The 15,771-nt window shown below is 43.2% G+C and overlaps 1 non-coding gene across 1 annotated transcript; it reads left to right on the top strand.

Annotated features, from left to right (window-relative positions):
- The first annotated feature begins 13,497 nt into the window (after positions 1-13,497).
- On the top strand, positions 13,498-13,640 carry LOC116890505. The gene has a single exon (XR_004386690.1). It is a non-coding gene; the product is annotated as a small nucleolar RNA SNORA48 (small nucleolar RNA).
- The last annotated feature ends 2,131 nt before the right edge of the window (positions 13,641-15,771 follow it).

Genomic DNA, 15,771 nt, shown 5'->3' with positions numbered 1-15,771 from the left:
ATGGAGCTATAGATCCATCCCTGTGTACTCTTGGGATGGTGGTTTAGTGCTGGGGATCTCTGGGGGTATCTAGTTGGTTGATAGGGTTGTTCTTCTTATAGGGTTGCAGACCCCTTTGGTCCTTTCTCTGACTCCTCCATTGGGGACCCTGTTCTCAGTTCAATGATTGTGTGTGAGCATCCACTTCTGTATTTGTCAGGCTCTGGCAGATCCTCTCAGGAGACAGCTATATCAGGCACCTCTCAGTATACACTTCTTGACATCTGCAATATTGTCTGTGTTTGGTATCTGTATATGGGATAGATCCCCCATGTAGGGTAGTCTCTGGATGGCTTTTCTTTCAGTCTTTGCTGCACTCTTTGTCTTCATATTTTCTCCTGTGAATATGTTTGTTCCCTGTTCTAAGAAGGTCTGAAGCATCCACACTTTGGTCTTTCTTCTTCTTGAGCTCCATGTGGTTTGTGAATTGTATCTTCGGTATTCTCAGCTTTTGGACACTTTCTCAACTGGTTCTTTTCTCTGTGATGACTCTAGCTTGTGTCAAGTTGACAGCCCCCCCCCCAAAAAAAAACCTAGCCAATTCACCTGAAGTTTTGTAGGACATAACTTACAAGTTAGACTGATACCAGATCATAAGGATGCTTTAATGTTTCACAGCATGCTCTGAAGGCTGTGAATTTAAGCAGTTTTCATTTCAGCACGATCAAAATGGAAGTTAGACGGACTTTTCTGATGGAAAAAGGACAGATACAGAACAAGTACCATGCTGGCTGGAGGCTCTTCAGTAGTTTGAAAGAGAGACAAGTATTCTATTGCAACAGCTATGGTAGAAACAGAGATGGAGTCTCGAGTGATGTGTGGCCTCAGTGGGACTTTCTAGGAGAGGTGAGAAAGAGTATGGTTCTGGACATCAAGTGAGCAACATAGTGCTTTTTTGGGTATTAGAGAGCTCCAGATAGGAGACCCTGATTGAGGCTCTTTGTTAAAGGCTGGGCATGAGTACATGTGATCACTGGAGAATGAGAACTAAGCTCTGGTGGAACCATGGGCTGTCTGGGGGAAGTCAAAGCAGATGTTATAAAAACAGAGCAGTGAGAGGGCTTAGTGGGGAAACCAGGACATAGGGATGCTCCTCAATGCAAGAGCAGAGCATCTCAAGCAGGAGGAGATAGTCTAAGAGGCAAACACTGTTGGAAAGGCCGATACATAGAGATTGACAAACATCTGTCTGTTGGATTTAGCAACAGAATAGTGTTAGTTGGTCTTGCTCATGGCTGTCGTTAGGAGTGGTGATAAGGAATCTGACTTGAAACTGGGAAAAATGAATGGGGTGAGAAAACAGAAATGGTCAGAGTCAGGTACCTTCAGAGAGCAGTTTGAGCAACAAGGAAGTAAGGACGAGGTCAGAAGGACAGGGTCATATGTAACAAAGGAGGAATTTTTACAGGTAGAAGAACTTTAGAAATGTTGTGTGCTGGTGGGAAAGGCAAAAGAGATATGGGATGGTAGGGCTGCACGTGACAGAATGACCTACAGGCTAAGTGGCAAGATGGCCGTCATGGAGTTCTTCTGTATTTATTTACCCTGGCTGCTCCCAGTATCACGTTGTGCTTGTCCCTCAGCTCCTGCTGTTTGCCTTCTTTGCTCATGACATTCGGAAGGCATCATTAACAAATATGTCTAACTGTGGTGGTTCCTAGGAACCTTACAAGGGCCAGGGCCTTGCAGACAGAACTCACAGTTCCAACAGAAAGGGCTGCCATTTACAATCAGGCAAATGGGGTCTATGGCAAGTTGATTTCTGCCTTTTGTAATAAAAGAATACTGAGATATTAATATTTTTCTCAGAATGATGAAGTCAATAAATGTGATGGCAGGATTGATCCAAGATCACTTAGAACTCACAGTGGTAACAATAAATGTGCTTCTTGGCAGCCAATAGCTGTTCTATAAAGGAAGAAGAAATCAGAGAACCTGATGACTTGAAGAAGGGCTGACTCAACTGTTCCCATTACAGTTTCTTTCTTTCTTTCTTTCTTTCTTTCTTTCTTTCTTTCTTTCTTTCTTTCTTCCTTCCTTCCTTCCTTTCTTTCTTTGTTTCTTTCTTTCTTTTCTTTCTTCCTTCATTCTTTCCTTCCTTCCTTCCTTTCTTTTTTCTTTGTTTCTTTGTTTCTTCCTTCCTTCTTTCTTCCTTCCTTTCTTCTTTTTTTTTCTTCTTTTCTTTTCTTTCTTTTTTTTCTTTCTTTGTTTCTTTCTTTCTTTCTTTCTTCCTTCCTTTCTTCCTTCCTTCCTTCCTTTCTTTCTTTCTTTCTTTCTTTCTTTCTTTCTTTCTCTCTCTCTCTCTCTCTCTCTCTCTCTCTCTCTGTCTCTCTCTCTTTCTTTCTTTCTTTTTTTGAAGTCTGATCTTTCACATATTTCAGGAATGTTCTGGCTGACTTTGTGCTAATAGATTTTGGAACCATTAAAACACTCAACTTCAATTATACATCCTGCCCTAAAACCTAACTCAGGTGGAATATGGGAACGTTCACGAAGCTTTTTATAAAAGATGTGACAACCAAAGGTTGGTGAAGGGATCATCCTTGCAAGGATGGCATGCTGGAGTCTGAGTGTGTTAAAGTTGAACACACATGGGGAGAGTGAAGAGGGAATCTTGCTTCTAAGTGGAATGACTCAAGACAGAGTCAGAGTAAGGATGCTATCTGCTTCAATGAGGTAAGCAATTGTGGAATGTCAGACTCAAAAGAATTGAGATCATAAAAGTCCAGGGGAAAAAAGGAGAGACATGGTTTCACCCCAAGTGAATCTCAAGAACCTTTTTTACTAAACACAAAAGAGATGATTCCTTTTGGTGTCAAGACTATTGTTAGACACAGAGCAAAAGTTAATGGAAACTTTATAATCATTGCACATGTCTGCATCCTGCTGTTGATGACTGCATGGCAGTTCTGCAGGAGAATGCCCCAGCTGCTAGGATTTTACACTCAGCATGAGGCTGAGGCTTCATGCTTACACTCGAACTTCAGTTGAGCTGTTAAAAGTCTATTTTTTTTTTTTTTTTTTTACTGTAGCAGGCAAGATGGGTCCTTGGGTAAAGGCATCTGATACCAAACCTGACAACCTGAGTTCCATCCCCAGGACCCTCTTTGTGAAAGGACAAAACCAGAAACAATTCCCACAAGTTGATCTCTGACCTTTATACACACATACACAATGTGGTGGCACATGTAGACACACTGACACACATATACACATATTTACACACATATTTACACACATATACACAGACACAGATATAGACATAGACACAGACACACACACACAAAGACACACACAGACACATACAGACTCACACAGACACAATGATAAAGGTAATTCTGAGTTTAAAAGCTGAATTCAATAGAGATAAAATTAATGGAAACAGTTCAAGCTGAAATGAAGATTAAATTGCAAAACTCATCAAACCAATATGAATCCCTAGGAAAGCCTTACCAGTAGACTAGATTGAACAGAAGACAGAACACGAGGGCTTGCAGACAAAGTAGAGGAATAGGACCACTCAATCAAAGAATATAAAAAAATTCAAAAAAATCATGTAGGAACTTTGTGATATTACGAGAAGACGAAATTAATTAATTTTAGTCATAGAAGAAAGGAAAGAATGACAAGTTTATTACACAGACCATATCTTTAACACTACAGTAGAAGAAATCCTCTCCAATTAAGGAAAGCCTACCCACTCAGATAGAGGAAGCACGCAGTAGCATATTCGAGCTGAAAGGAAAACCTCCCTGGTACATTGTGGTTACAACAGTAAAACCATAGAGCAAAGAAAGGGTATTGAAAACTGAAAGACAGGCAGTGGTGGTGCATGCCTTTGATCCCAGAGCTAGGAGGCAGAGATTGGTGGATCTCTGTGAGTTTGAGGCCAGCCTGGTCTACAGAGTGAGTTCCAGGACAGCCAGGGTTACACAGAGAAACCCTTTCCTGACATTGCTCTCCACTCCCAAGAAAAGAAAAAGAGAAAACACATGTCACATATAAAGGCAAATCCATCAGAATAACAAATGACTTCTCAATGGAAAAAAGTGTGTGTGTGTGTGTGTATGTGTGTGTGTGTGTGTGTGTGTGTGTAACGGTATGTGTGTGTGGCATGTTGTATGTGTGTGTTGTGTTGTATATGTATGGGATGTGTATGTGTGTTGTGTATGTGTGTGGGATGTTGTATGTGTGTGGAATGTGTGTGTGTGTGTGTGTGTATGGCACTGGGAATTGAAACTATTCCTTTGCACATGCTAGACAAATGCTCTACTGCTGAGTCCCATATCCAATTTATGGTTTTATGACCCATGATCTTACAAGATAACTTAGATAAACCTTCAATTTATTGTACAACCCAGGCTGTCCTTAAGCTGTCAATCCTCCTGCCGAATCGAAGTGCTGAGATTACAGGTATACATCACACTTCCCATCTAAGAAAATAATTTAAAAAAAAAGAAAACAAAAAACAAACCCACACATCTGTCTATTTTATCTCCTGAGAACCCTAACAGATACCCTGGGAAGTTGATCCTGAATGATCTTATATTATTTCCAGGAGAGTTTTTTGTTTTTGTTTTTTTTGTTTGTTTGTTTTTTTGTTTTTTGTTTTTTTTTTGGTGAGAATCCCGAGGAGGTGGGAGAATACAGGCCCCAGATTCTGAGGGGGAAAATGGGGTGCATAGTTTAACAAAGAAGTTGTCAACTAGAGATGTGTGCAGATTACACCCACTCACATTTAATCGCTGAGTCGGAGGCCTGAAACCACCAGCCTTTTGCTTAGTTCTTTTGCACTCCATGCAGGCCTGTGGAGAAGTCTCCTTACAGAAGGAATATTATCAATTCTTTTACTAGAAGACTGAGGTCTAGAAGGCTTACATGCATGCATTTTCCAAATTAGGGATATGTCTGATACCTCAGCCCAGATTCTGAAGTTACCCAATCAAGTTCATCTCCTTTCTGCTCCCTTTGAGTGTTCTTGCTCATGATGCAAGAAGACAGTGCGAAAGTCAAACTAATTTCCATATCTTCTCTCCAGTGTTTCCCTTCCTGTCTAATTTACTCTCTCAATGGCTTAGAAGCCACCCAGGAGCCTTGTTTAGGTCTGAATGTGTGGTTGGGGTGATACCAGATTGCACTTAAGTGAACCCTTCAGATGACCTTGCCCAGGCTCATTCGGGGATCAGCTTACCTGTTTCTTTGGGGGAACACAGCCATCTTTGTCTTCAAGTGGTTGCAAGCAGAGGGGAGAAATGACGTGAATGTGAGAGTGAGCCCTTGAAGGGAGTCATGAGTTCTGATCGTTTATTAGCGCTTTTCTCCTGCAAATTAATGTCAAATATACATGGGGGCCAGAACTAGCCGGAGGTGTAGGAACGGCTTTGCTCACCCCTGTTTTACTGGAAATTTAGACCATTTCTCAGTTTCAGTGCTCAGGGCATTGGGGTTAATTGGGGTGTTTTGGTTATTTTCAAAGCTTTAACAGATGATTGCCTGTTCTTGTATCCTTTCCTGATCAAGCTAGTGCTGTTTTATTTGTGCCCTGTAAGTTTTATAAATAGTCCTTTCTACGCTCATTTCTCCACTTCATAATCTTTCTTTCAAAAGAAGCTTTTTTATTTTTTTAAAGGTGGAATTCACATACGATGAACTCACCTTAAAAGCAGAGACTGTATGAGAGTCCACGAATGTAAGCACCCGTGTAAGCATCATCTCCAATCAGACATGAAACATTCCATTATCCCAGGACACCCCCCTCCCCCTGTCCTTTTACGCTAAGTCTCTCCCTGTTCAGGGACACCACAAGGAAATTGTTTCAATCCTGGTTTTGCCCATCTTGCAGTTTGTATAACTAGAAACATACGCTATCCCCTCTTTTGTGTCAGGCTCCCCATGCTTAGATGCTTAGCATGTTTCTAAAAATCGTCCATGTTTTTGCATCTGTCAGTCTTTCACGATTGTCTTCTCCCATATTAGCATAATTTATTGAATTATAAGCATACATAATTTGCATTTTGAACATTTTATCTGGAAACAACTTGGACTTATAGAAACGATGCCAACTGTCACCTAGAAATTCTTACATGACTTTATTAGCTTTATGTTTCAATGGGGCATTCTCTTTCCAGACTGAGGTCACTGGCTCATGGAGAACACCACAGTGGCCCTGAGACATCATGTCTAGAATGAGCAATTTCCACTGTTTATGACACAGACAAATTTGGGCCACTTGTTTATATGATGCCTGATAGGTTTTTTTTTGTTTGTTTGTTTTGTTTTGTTTTTTAGGTAATCATTTTCTATCTGCAAATTTTATCTTTGTAGCAAGTCTAGATCACACTCAAGGTAAGGGCAGTGAAATTCTGTCTCTGGATGGAGAGATATTAATGAATTTTAGACACATCAAATTCATTGTATGGTTAGTAAGATAATGTGAGGCTGTGCCAACAAGCCCAATGATTCCAATATTTGTCAATTGACTTTTGAAACGATGAGTGCTCTAATCACTTTTGTTTTTCCCATTTTGCACTTATTAATGTGAGTTCTGTGAAAAAACATTTTCTTTTTTTTCAATCATGTTGTGCTTTAATATTACAAAAGGAGAACCAGCTGTGTAACCACCTGATGTTCAACGAACAGATTCCAGAACAACAAAGGCCCACGAGGTCTCCGGGGTAGATTACTTTTGCCATTGTGTCTGTTGGTTTACTTATGTAGTGTGGGATGTGAGTGCTTGGGTGCATATGAGCACCGAGGTGCACGGCTGGAGGGGAGATGGCGATCTGCAGTGAGTCAGTTCTTAGGGAGGGACGCTCAGGTCTTCAGGCTTAGTGGCAAGTGACTTTCACTCACCGAGCCATCTCACTGGCCCAAGGTGGATACTTTCATTCTCATTTTACAGATGGTGAAACGCAAACAGGTTAGCTCATCTTTCCCAAACCCCTGCACCTCCAAATTGTAGAGGAAAGAGAACCCTTTCACTTCTGGGGATAAATTGGACACATCAGCAGCCACAGATGCAGTCCTCGGGAATGCCTGTTCCTCGCCATCTGAACAAAATAGGGTTCAGGACTGCTAGGCTCCAACACCTGATTCGTTTTGCAGGGCTTCCTGAGGTTGGGTCTTTAGCACCGATGAAAGCCAGATTCCAGCCGCCAGCCGTAGGAGACACCTGCAGGTGTTCTAGCCAATCCAGAGACATCTGCCAGTCAGAAAGCTGGGGAAACAGGAGGCCACTGAGCACAGGATCACATCACCATGGGAATAGTCCAAGAACACGCGGAACGAAGAGACTTGGAATCTGTCATTATCACCGCTGACTCCAGAGTCAAACTGTTAGACCATCTCGGTATGCGTTAGAACACATAAAACTCATCACCCTACTTAGCTCCGACAAAGCATTTTCTATTCCCTCCAATTTATCCATTATTTTGTTTATCTGACTTGAGTCCTGGCTGTTCATGTTTTATTTTGGGGGAATATCACTACTTATTGGGTCACGTGATTCTTCCTGCTTTTAGCCTGAGACCCTTTGGCAGGTGCCTATTTACTTTTTATTCCTTTGTCACCTTCTTACTTTTTAGCGCCATAATATGCTCTAGGATAAATTGCATAAATTATTTTCCCATCACTTAAGGCCTAGAATGGACTATTCCTGTAAAGAATCCAAGCTCCTTATATGGGGAATTTAGAACCCAAAATATGGTCATCAAATAAATGGGTTTGTTGTTTCTGAAGTGTCACTATATGTAGGCTTTCTCATGCAATAGAAGAACACACACACATACACATTCAAACATTCACACACATACATATAAACATACACACATACATACACACATATATGCACACATACAAAGACACATGCAGGCACACACACACACACAAACACAGACTCATATATACTCATACATAAACACACATGCATTGTGAGTACCTGCATTTTATTTGCCCATTTCTATATCTGTATAGAGATAAGTACAAGGGTATCTATAGATGAGGATAAGTTTATAGATTCTAATACACACATATATGAACATGCATAAACTTGAGGTCGCTCTGATACCCAAATCCATTGCCTCTCTTTTATGCTTATTCGTAATTTCTTTTTCTGACAGTGATTCTGGGTCTCATCCTGCACACTTTATTTACTAAATTGTTCACTCCAGGAGAACACCTCGAAAGCGCTTTTAGAATAGTAACCATGAAGAGTAACTGCCTTGTGAAAACCACAAAATCTCGGGGTGGTTTATGGTGTTTGTCTTTGATAGTGGAGGAATACGTATTGTTTTAAACGAGAGCATTTAGGTCAGTTTATTTTTCCCCAACTCTCTGCTGAGAGCATAGTACTGACTGCTGAAGCTGTGAAACACAATGTTCTTGGGTTTGTTTGCTTTTTAAACACCTGCTCTCCTCCACTGACTTTGCATACAAACCTTTGAATGTTATTTAAGTCTACTTCAGTATCATTTTATAACTCACTCTATAGCCCAAACAGGACTTGGATTTGCGATCTTTTCAGCCTCAGCCTGCCGAACAGCCAGTTATAAGCGGTGTCACTCAACCTAGCTTGGTATTCATTTTTATTCGAATATTTGAATTTTCCAGAAATGCTATCTGGATCTGGTATTTTATTCAGAGAGGGGGGTAGTTGTTTGCACTTTTATTTAATCTCTTCTTTTTTTGAAGATTTTCTTTTCTTCTTTGTTCAGTATAATTTTGCATTTTTAAGAATTCACCTATTTTACTGCTGCAATTTGTCACTACACACTGTTTATAGCATTTCCTGTAGCTTCTTGTAGCTGCTTTTGCCTTTTACTTTTTAAGACAAAGTCTCAAGCAGCCTGAGCTAGCCTCAGCCAAGGATGACCTTGAACTCTTCATCTTGTCTCCACTCCTCAGGGTCCCCACACTGTGCTCTGTCTATTCTGGATTTCATTAGTCTTTATTTTTTCCTTTATACTTTAGTGTGGATGTTGTTTATATTTTCTTTTCCTTCCTTCTTTTTCTTCTTCTGCTGGGTATTGAACCCAGGCCTTTGCACATGCTAGACCTACGTTCACATTCATGGTTCTAATGGTTCTTGTGAATAACATCTCAATGTATGACTGTCTTCCCAAAGGCACATCGTCTAACAGATCAAAAAGGAAGCTAGCTGCTTTTTGTGTTCTAGCTCTGGAGGTCTGTCGTGACTGGTTCTGCCATTTGTTGATCTCCCAGACACTTGCCAACTCAAGAAAATCCCCAGAAGACAACATGACAGGATGGAAAATGCTGTCCTTCATTCGAGCCCCCTCCATTTTGACTTGCTGCTCTTCCAACAAAGTTGATCTAGATTCTTCTCGAAATGGTGCACATGGTGTCTGGACTCTTTCTTTAGAAGAAAGGCTACTAGACCATTGTATGGGGCACACAGGCTCAAGTTGACAGAGCCTTGTCCCTGAGTCCCCTTGACCTGCAGAGCTGTATAATGACAAGAATATTTTATTTGCCTTGTTTTTTTATTTTTGTGATGAATAAAATTTACCTCTCCTGAGCTTGCTTGAACTTGGAATCAGTTTGATGTGTCATTTCAGGCTGTACCTACACATATGCAGGGTGTTTTGTGTGATTTGTCTTAGCTTGGGGACACCCCCCCCCCCACCAATGTGAGGTTACTATGTATGTGGCATGTCTTAGCCCACATCTTAATATAATGTAAGGTATTATGTGTATGTTATACCTTGCTTGGCTTGTCGTGCTTTCTGATAGCTAGATAATCAGGTCTTTGATGAAAGTGGGTTCAGTTCTGGAACATTCTTAGGCTTCTGTTTGCTGAATATGGACGTCCCCTCATCCTGTTTCCAGAATTCTGACTGGGCAGAGGTTGGGTATTTCATTCCATATTTGTCATTTTGAAATCTTTCTTTCCTATTTTATTTTTTGAGAACCGTTTACTATATTTTACATGGGTTAATGCTATCTCAGCTTTAATTTATTCAAATAATATCTTAAGCCGTTTTATATTTTGTGTCTGATGGTCCCAATATCTGAGGTCACAATGGTCTAAGTAGTTGCTTTTGATGACTTTGTCTCATGGGAGTTTATCTTACATGTTGGTGACCTTTGATGATGAGGTCACGTATAGTTGGCTTTAACTTCTGGAAAGTCCCAGACTACAAATGAGAAACTTTTTTCCAGATGGGATGTATTCTTCTATTTGAAGGTAGGGGCGGCTTCTCCTTTGTGGCCCCTATACTTTTTTCTTTTTTTTTATTGGATATTTTATGTATTCACATTTCAAATGTTATCCCCTTTCCCAGTTCCCTCCTCTCCCATCCCCCTCCCCCTGCTTCTATGAGGATGCTCCCCCTCCCACCCACCTATTCCCACCTCAGTACCCTGGCATTCTCCTACACTGGTAACTCAAGTCTTCACAGGGCCAAGGGCTTCTTCTCCTATTGATGCCAGACAAGGCCATCCTCTGCTACATATGTGGCTGGAGCCATGGGTCCCTCCGGGTATACTGTTTGGTTGGTGGTTTAGTCCCTGGGACCTCTGGGGGGATCTGGTTGGTTGATATTGTTTTTCCTATGGGGTTCCAAACCCCTTCAGCTCCTTCAGTCCTTTCTCTAACTCCTCCATTGGGGTCCCTATGCTCAGTCTGAAGGTTAGCTGCAAGCATCCTCATCTGTATCTGTAAGGCTTTGACCGGAGACATCCATATCCGGCTCCTGTCAGTAAGCACTTCTCAGCATCAGCAATTGTGACTGGATGTTCCTATACTTAAGGAAGCCTCCATAGCCAGGGTTCTCTAGAGCAACAAAACATATAGAATCCCCCACCCCTCTCTGTCTCATAGGATTTATTAGACTGACTTACAGGCTATAGTCTGGCTGATCCAGCAATGTCTGGCTATATAAAAAAAAAAAAAAAAAAAAAAAAAAAAAAAAAAACAGTCCAAGAATCCAGTAGTTGCCCAATCCACAAGGTTGGATGTCTCACTGGTCTTCAGTATCCGCTAGAATCCTGAAGAAGCAGGCTCGAATGCCAGAGAAGGAATGGACTTGTCAGCAAGGCAAGAGCAAACAGACGAAGAGCAAAAGCGTTTTTCTTCCATGTACATAATTATAGAGGCCTCCAAAAGATTACATCTGGATTAAAGGCGTGTCCTTCTACCACAGAGATCTGAGTTAGAAGAGCTTCCCACTTCAAATTAAGCAGAAGTCCTTCACAGGTGGTCCCTCTATTTTGGGGGATTGACTTGATATACAGCCAAGTTGACAACTAAGAATTAAGGCCTCACAAGGCCTCAACCTTAATCCCAGTCTCTGCCTTAGCCTCTGGCTCTCACACTATCTGTCTCAGTCTCTCTCTCTTAGACTCTGCCTCTGCCTCTCCCTTTGTCTCTGCCTCAGCCTCTGCCTCAGCCCCAGCCCCAGCCCCAGCCTCAGCCTCTGCCCCAGCCTCAGCCCCTGCCTCAGCCTCTGCCCCAGCCGCTTCTAACTGGTCACTCATACTGTGAAAGGTCTACTTTATTTTAAAACTTTTAGCAGGATGAACATGGATGTTCCCTCCAGCACACCTTTAATTCGGGGAGGTTATTTTTTACTCAGAACAGACTGCTGTGGAACAGATAAGCCTTATATAGCTAATATTTGTGCTGTCATTAAATCTCTCTGTCTGTAGCCTTTCTATACGTCGGCCTCCATCGTCGGGCATGGCCAACTTGCAAGGGTCCAACCCGGTCGTTTCCACATTATCCTTTTGCTGCTGTCTCCATAACAGAAGAACAATGTTATGGGGAGGGGTGGTTTGAACTGCATTGTTCACCTCTGAAAAGTGCACAAAGGGACTTCTCTTTTTCCTATTTGAGCGTGAACAGAGTATTGTTTCACTGTATTCTACTATCCCAAACCCTTAAATTCTGGAATATGCCACTACACACATGGTTGGAAATTCTGTCTTCCATGTTTTCTATCAAACTGGCTTACACTCAGACTTGAAGAGAATATTTGATAAACAACAAATTCACTGGAGTGAGATGGGGAGAATGAGGAATTCGGTTTCTTCAGCGATGTCGCAGGTATGAGAATCAGGCACTTTCAGTGGTGTGAAGAGGAAAATAAAGACTAGTAACTTAATTTTCTACTTTGTTTTGAAAAGTCAGAGTGACTAAACATTCGTTCCTTCTTGTTTTCAAAATTAATTTTACCCTAAATCACTGTCCATCTACAAAAAAAAGAAAAAAAAAAGTATGTAACCAAGGCTCCCCCTAGTGGCTCTTTTCTGTCATAGGAAGCACAAAATTAAGGCTTCATTCAATAAAGGTTTTTCACAGCTTTCAGCATTGCAGGCTGGGGTGCCTCTGGAAACAAACACCAAGTGCAGATGCTCAGGAAAGCCTCTAACCCCCAGAGAACATTCCACTCCCTCCTGAAATTATATAATATCGTCTGGAGGAATAAAACATGGTTTTAAAAATGCAAACTAAAATATTTTTAATTAATTAATCAATTTAATATTAAAAAAAAAAAACCTTTGCTGTTGTTTCTTAGAAGCTATCCTCTGTGTACTCCGAGATAGTCCCTCCCTGTGGTTGGCCCGAAGTCTCAGGATCCACTGGTCTCCGCTTCTCCATGCCCCAGCACTGGGACTATAACACGGGGTTATAGTGTTATAACGGGGCCAGCACGGGTTTGTTTTTGTGGGCCACATAGATCATGTACAGCCAAGGATAGCTCTGAATGCAACTCAACACACAATCATAAACTCACTGTGCAGTGCCCTGTGCGCGCGCGCGTGTGTGTGTGCGGAGGTGTGGGGGCACAGTTTGAATAAAATGGCCCAACAGGCCCATATGAAGTTGTAGAAGTTAAACACGGTTCTTTCTCCCAGAAATCAGACTTGGGCTCAAAATATATTTACAAAGACCTTGGCCATATAGCTAGGCTCTTCTCTGACTGGAATCCTAAGATAACCATTTATTTTAATCTACATCCTGCCACGCGTCTGATTACCTGTACTCGGTTACCATGAGCTCGTCTCCTTACATTCTCCTGCCTGGCTCTATCCCAGAATTCTTTCTGCCTCCTGGATGCCCCACCTCCTATTTCCTGTCTAAGCCATAGGCTATCTGATTTATTATTGACAGGTGCCACAACAATATAGATGTAAGATATTCTCTCTACAGGAAGGGGCACTGTTAAGAGGTGTGGACTTGGAGGACGTGCATCACGTCCATCACGTTCTTGGAGGATAGGCTTTGAGGTCTCAGAAGCTCAAGCCAGACCCAGTGGCTCACCGTCTCTTCCTGCTGCCTGCAAATCCAGATGTAGAACTCACGGCTCCTCTCCAGCACCATGTCTGCCTACATGCCACCATGCTTCCTGCCATGCTGACAATGGACTAACCCTCTGAAATGTAAGCTAGTCCTCATAACATGCTTTCCTTTATAAGAGTTGTTTTGGTCATCCCCCAAGCCCCCAGCAGTGGACAAAGAGCTACCTTGTCGGTGGTGGTGTTCCTATATCAGTCAGGGGCAGAGCAGATGTCAGTCCGTTGTTCATCCTGGTGTGGTGCCTGGCTTGGTGGCCAAAACTGTTTTATGCCAGGAAACATAAAAATCCAATCAAATCAAATCCAGGCAGCTCACATGGGGGAGGAAGACAGACAGACCTGTGGGCTGCCATAGCACCTAGAGACCTACCCTCTGGCATACAGCACAGGCCGGCCATAGACCTGCTTGCCATCACACCATGCAGCAGGGATGGATGGTGTCACCCAGGGGCCTGCCAGTCACAGTGACACCACAATATGCTAGTATGTGATGGACAGGTGGGAAAGACACAGAGTGGAGCAGCTTGAACTTATGAAGGTGGAACTGGAGACGCAGGGTGGAGAGGAGTTACCTGGGGTCATGGTGAAGTTCCAGCCTGGACTGCCACCGAGGGCCATGTCTGGATCTCTGGCTACACAGCAGCAGGGGTCTGTGTCATGTCATGTCTGTGACTCACATTATCACTAGAGAACTAGGGGTGTCCCTGGCTGGGGTAGCCTCCAGGGACCACAGTCCAAAGGCTATGCTGAAGTAGCTCAACCTTTCACTGACTGTGGTGCTCTGGAGAGCTGGCCCCACCTCTCACCACAGAGTAATGTCGTCCCCCCTCCCCCATCCAGCAGTTGGGAAATGCCAATGGGGTCATGAGAGCTGGAGAACTATCCCTGTCTCTCACCAGCTGCAGCACTTGGGAAAGCTTGCTTTGCACCACCTTGCCTGGGTGGGAGTGGGGGAGGGAGGGCGCAGGTGAGCCAGTCCTAAGGGCAGGAGTATAGGGAGAGCTGTCCCTGGTAATAACCTCCCAGCCTTACCCTTCATCACCTGCAGGGGTCAGGAGAGTGGCTCTAGGTTCTTGAGAGCAGGTGAGCTGTCCCTGTCTCTTGCTGGCTACAGACCTTGCTTGGGCAACATACTATACCTGGCTCTTGGGGAGGGGACACAGGTGACCTGGACCAGTGGGCATGAGCACAGTAGAGCTGGCCCTGACATTTGTCTGTCATGAGGTGGTGTGAGTGCTTTGGGGGTTGTCGCCCCCCGCCCCCCGCCCCTACTATGGTTGTTGAGAGAGCTGGGCCCAAGGGCATGAGAGCAGGAGAGCTTGCCCTGTCCCTTCTCTGGCTGTAGCACTCAAGCGAGGGGGCCCTGCTTGGGGAACACAGTGGAGCTGGCTCTGATGGTACAGGCACTGATAGGTCAGCTCCAAGGGTGTGAGAGCAGGAGAGCTGGCCCAGCCCCTGAAGGCTGCAGCACTTGGGAGAGCAGGCCCCACGCCTTGACTGAGCAGCAAGGTGGAGATGGCTGTAGAGGCATAGATTTGGGTGAGCTGCCCCCGAGGGCATGAGATCAGGAGAGCTGACCCTGCTCCTACTGACAGCTGCCAGGAGGGCCTAGCTGGAGCCCTGCTGGTGAGCTTGCTCTGATGGTGAGGCAAAGGGAGAGCCAGTGGACTGACCAGCTCAGTTCCACCCAGGCCATATCAGGGCTTTGAGTTGGCCACCCCATCTACCCTATCTATGAACTGCTAGGACCATGAGGGGCGGGTCCTGCAGACCCAAAGCTGCAGGATCTCCATGATACAGGGCAGCAACCACATAATGAGGAGTCCCAGTGAGGATCCAACACTGATGGTGTCACAGAAACCAGAGATCTTGAAACACACCAATGAGTCATTGCAATGAATGTTTGCAAATGAAAATGTGTGGACAGAGGGATATACTGTGGGACACACTGTGACACACTACAGCTTCCAGAATAAGATGTTTTCTATTCTCTGTCTCTGTCTCTCTATGTCTCGCTCTGTCTGTCTCTCTTGGTCTCTCTCTGTCTCTGTTTCTGTCTCTGTCTCTGTCTCTCTGTCTCTGTCTCTGTCTCTCTCTCTCTCCCCCTGTGTGTGTGTGTGTGTGTGTGTGTGTGTTATTTTGTGGGGGAGGTTGCAAGGGCAAAGGGTGGATATGATGGGTTGGGGAGATAAAGGGGACTTGGGTACATGATGGGAAACAAAAAGAATCAATAAAAAGCAAAAAAAAAAAAAAAAAGAAAAGAAAAGAAAAGAAAAGAAAAAACCCTAGCAATACATAACAGGATTTAAAAATATGAATTAATATTGTTATTAAGTGAAAAACATGTTATACTTTTAATCTTGCTTGGTATTATGTGGAAATGTTTATAAAATAGATGTAAATCTATATTTTAGA

This window comes from Rattus rattus, chromosome 1 (assembly GCF_011064425.1).
Source record: "Rattus rattus isolate New Zealand chromosome 1, Rrattus_CSIRO_v1, whole genome shotgun sequence".
Taxonomy (NCBI): domain Eukaryota; kingdom Metazoa; phylum Chordata; class Mammalia; order Rodentia; family Muridae; genus Rattus; species Rattus rattus.
The sequence above is the reverse complement of the archived record's forward strand: the minus strand, read 5'-3'. Positions and strand labels throughout refer to the sequence as shown.